Raw genomic sequence first — 5,006 nt, 5'->3', positions numbered from 1 at the left:
CTTCAACCTGCGAAGGTAAGTCACTATATGCAAATAGTTCAATTCCTTGTTTGTTTCAGGCATAGTTAATTTTCTTTTTTCAATTGCTTTATTTGTCCTCAGTTAATGAGATGCCCAAATAATCATGCCTGATGTTCGGTACTTGTATCACTATTAGTTGACATAATTAAAGGCCTTACTATTTAATTACTCTGCCGAAGTGTGCCTCAAGCTTTGAAGTCTATTAACCAACTATTATTGCATGAGGCTCACAATCTAGTTTATACTACGCTAATGATTGCATAGTTTTGCCTATTGTAGTATGTTTATATGAAACCCTCTGCTGTTCATTATGCTCCCTAAGACTTTAATTGAGGCACAGAATGGCCAACTGCTTGCTTACTTATACGCAACATGCTGTCTAAATTTGTAACTTGTCTGTGTTTTCGATTGGGCCCCAACATCATGCTCCTCTGGTGAGCTAAGAGGGATTTCTGTATGCAGGCTGCACGGACTATCTTTTTTATAATTTTTAAAATATCACATGCTTATGCTTCATGACGTGTAACATTTTTTTTAAAAGTGACGTGTAACATTATTGTTAGTCTTGTTTTGCCATGTAGTACAAAATAGTGTCTTGTTCGCATCACTGTTGTAACTATATTTTTGCCCTAGTCATGTGTACTTACATAAACATTTCAGGATGAAGTGACATCAACACAAAGATCTGCGAGCAGTGCGACATGGCCGTTACCGAATGATTATGGATTGGAATTGGAATGTGCTGATGTTCTCGAGCATCAACTAGAGGTGGCAAGACAACGTGTACATGATTGTCAACGTATAATCAACAAGTTGAGACTGGACATGCAGGTATTAGATGCAGGAGTCAAAAAATGAAATAAGACACTGAGGTAACCATGAAGGAATTGGAGAATTTGCAGAATAAAATTTGTGCTATCTTAATCCGGCCAATCCTATTTTCTGAAGAGATTATAGTTCAAATGGAGTTAAGTTGATGCGCGTCCATGATGTATGAGCTGTATTTGCCCAGTGTATGTAATTTGCTGTTTGTGTATGCTTTATTATCACCTGTGCCGAACCATAATGCCCAGTGGGTATAATCGGTTGTAATTTCTTTATTGTATAGTGTAGGATTATTCTACCTTTCTATGCCTTGATCTCTTTGTTGTATAGTGTATGCTTTTTAGAGGTGATAGTATTGAGTAGGATAATTCTTTGAATATGCTATATCGTTCAAATGGGGGCCAACTGAAAGGATCGATAAGGTTGACTAGAGGGGGTGAATAGGCAACTAACAATTTTTAACTTTTCTTTACCAAATTAAACTTTGCATCAAAGTAGGTTGTCTAGATGTGCAACTAGGTGAGCAACCTATATGATGCAACAACAACAACAAACAAGCAAGCAAGCAAGAGAAGTAACACTAAAGAGCTTGCACAAGTAAAGGTAAGAGATAACCAAGAGTGGATCCGGTGAAGACGAGGATGTGTTACCGAAGTTCCTTCCTTTTGAAGGGAAGTACGTCTCCGTTAGAGCGGTGTGGAGGCACAATGCTCCCCAAGAAGCCACTAGGGCCACTGTATTCTCCTCACGCCCTCACACAATGCGAGATGTCGTGATTCCACTATTGGTGCCCTTGAAGGCGGCGACCGGACCTTTACAAACAAGGTTGGGGCAATCTCCACAACTTAATCGGAGGCTCCCAACAATACCACAAAGCTTCGCCACAATGGAATATGGCTCCATGGTGACCTCAACCGTTTAGGGTGCTCAAACACCCAAGAGTAACAAGATCCGCGAGGGATAGGTGGGGGAATCAAAAATCTCTTGGTGGAAGTGTAGATCGGGGCCTTCTCAACCACTCCCAAGCAAATCAACAAGTTTGATTGGCTAGGGAGATAGATCGGGCGAAAATGGAGCTTGGAGCATTAATGGAGCTTGAGGGGGAAGAGGTAAGTCAATGGGGAAGAAGGGGACCCCCTTTTATAGTGGGGCAACAATCCAATCGTTACCCCACTGAACAGCCCTGCAGAGGGCGGTACTACTGCGGGAGACAGCAGTACTGCCGCTGGGTTAAGTGGTACTACCGCTCCCTTAGGCGGTACTGCCGCGCAGAATGAAAGGCAAAGGGAACGAGGGAACCGGATGGTACTGCCGCGGAGGAAGGGTGGTACTGCCGCAAATGAGCGGTACTGCCACACTACTGCCGCAGCGAGGTACCGCACAATCCGACACAGAAAAAGACCAGTCGAATCGACGCGGTAGGGACCTGGCAAGCCAGCGGTAGTACTGCTGCGGAGGCACCGGCGGTACTACCGCTGCGGAGCGGTACTGCCGCTTGTGGCCCCTCAGCGGTACTACCGCTGGGTACCACGGTACTACCGCTGGGACCCAGACAAAACCCACAAGAAGAGAGAAGATCTCTCCATAGAAGCGGAAGGGCTCAGAGGGTGAGAAGCGGATGTGTACGTGATGATTCCACCCAAGCAATACCAAAGCGGACCCCCTCTTGATAGTACGGTGCCCTCTACACAACTAGTCCACCGAGAAAGAAACGAAAGAGCTACGCCGTCTTGAGTGACACTCCGAGGGAAAGAAATCGTCTCGTGCCAAGGATGAATCTCTGAAATGCTCAAAGCACACGATTAGTCCGCAAACACGTTGTCATCAATCACCAAAACCACATCGAGAGAGATATGCCTCAACAATCTCCCCCTTTTTGGTGGATTGATGACAACTAGGGATTTGCACAAGGAAAATATATAAAAGAAAGGATACTTAGAACTACAAAATATAGATGAGCTCCCCCTGAATGTGTGCACCTAGTTAGTGGAGCCTTTGGAATGCAAGACACACACATTCGGATCAACACTCCCCCTATATTTTATAGTCCAACAATTCTAAGCACATGATATATGAGAGCAGGGTATAAAATAGGATAAGCATGCAACTCATAAGATACTACAGTACTGAATAGACATAAGTAATAAGGTAGCGATAGGGTAGCATATGTCTCACACCATATGTCTAGAACTTAGGTCTTACTAGCACCAAACCAAACCAAACAAAGACAACAAGAAGACACACGAGAAAACACAAGACACAAAGACACACTCGCAACACAGCAACAACACAAATCCCTAAACTCTCTCCCCCTTTGGCATCGAGACACCAAAAGGGCAAAGAGCGAAGCTACGGCTCCAGGTGATGGAAAGCTGAGGATCTCGAACATCACATCTCAGCGTGATCGTCTGCATCTTCGTCGTTGGTCGGAAACTGCTCGGCGTCTGAATCGGTCCAAGGGCAATGCTGGTGAATCCATTCCTCCTCTTCAGTGATCTGTCCCTCAGAACCACTAATAACGGTTGCACCCAACTGACGCATGAGCTCCTTGTGACGCCCCTGGCCTTCTTCTCCGCCACATGAGTCATGTACTGGCCGTGTGACTCCATGTAGAAGAGCTTCCTCATCTTGTGCTTGAGTTTCTTTGCCCAAGAGGGCTCTGTCCCAGACGGCTCATAGTCCTCATCGTCAACATCAGCCTTAGCCTCAGTCTCAGTCTCCATGGCAGCGGCAGCAGTAGATGGGCCCCCGGGTTTAGGCACTGGGGTGCCCCAATTGTCCTTCTTCCGTAGACGCTTGATCTCATGAAAAACCAAGTCTCCAGTTTCCAACATCACTCTGGGATAGACACGTGCCCAAGCCTTCTCAATGAGCCTCGTGATGAATGGACCATATATCGGGCACTTGCGCTCAGAAACAGCAGAGAGAAGTTCAGACCACATCACATGAGAAATGTCCAGGCTCTCTCTAGTGTTTGCTTCCTTCTCATGATGGCAGAAAAGAAGCATGTCCATGAGATAGGAGTGGACCATATCTAGATTCCCGATGCGAGGGAAGAGAGTCTCACAAAAGACACGATGAAGAATGTCCAGATAGGCAGACAGCTCATAGGTTTCCTTCTTAGTCACTGGGTTAACCTTCACAGTACAGTAGGGCCAAAGGGCTTGCTTGTGAGTGGATGTAGCATTGCGGTGAGGGCGGAAGCCGACTGGAGTCTCAAGCCCGTGATCTTCCACATCAAGTAATTCCATGAAGGCCTGCCACTTCACGGAAAGCAATTTGCCATTGGTCATCCAAGTCAGAGTTCTCTCGGCATCAGTTCCAAGATGAACGGTAGCAAAGAATTGAGCCACCAAATCTGCATCAAAATCCTTGTTGAACTGCATGATCCTGAGAATGTTCAGCTAGGAACACATCTGAAGGGCTTCGCCAAAGTACTCAGGGTCCTTCTCCATAGCATCTGTGTTGATGGAGCGTACATCAACATAGAGATTCTTCTTGGCCTTGATCACATCAAAATAGATGGCAAACTGAAAGCGGTTCCAGAACGGGCGGTTGACCAAAGTGGGATCTTGGTCTTCCTCATAGGGGTTGCGGCGATGCTTTGCCCAAAACTCCCTGGCAGTCATCTCAGTCACAGTCTTTCCCTTTGGCTTGTTGGCGGATCTCTTCGACTGCTGAGGTGGTGGTGGAGCACTTGAGGATGCGCCTGCTGGTGGAGGTTGAGTACTAGAGGAACCACCTGCTGGCTCTGAGGTGCGGTAGCGCTTTGACATTGCACGCCCGGGGTTGACACGGCGGACCTGCTGCTCAGGATGATCATCACCTGGAACCAAACACACGACCAGAAGAAACACACGAAAGAAGAGAGCATAAGCCACCAAACGAGACAAAGAGGATCAAGGTGAGGTAGGAAATAGTGGAATTGGGCATCCGACGGTAGTACCACCATCTACCCGCGGCAGTACCGCTCATGGTGAGCGGCAGTACCGCTCGCGCGGCAGTACCGCTCAAGGTGAGCGGTAGTACCGCTCAGAATGGGGAACAACGGTTTTATACTGCCGTGGTCAGATCCAGCACTACCGGGATGCCAAATTCAAAAATTTATCCTACCAAACATCAATCCAAAGAGCCTAGAAGCAATCTCCATCCACCACAAG

Source organism: Triticum aestivum, chromosome 3A (genome assembly GCF_018294505.1).
Source record: "Triticum aestivum cultivar Chinese Spring chromosome 3A, IWGSC CS RefSeq v2.1, whole genome shotgun sequence".
Lineage (NCBI taxonomy): Eukaryota > Viridiplantae > Streptophyta > Magnoliopsida > Poales > Poaceae > Triticum > Triticum aestivum.
The sequence above is the reverse complement of the archived record's forward strand: the minus strand, read 5'-3'. Positions refer to the sequence as shown.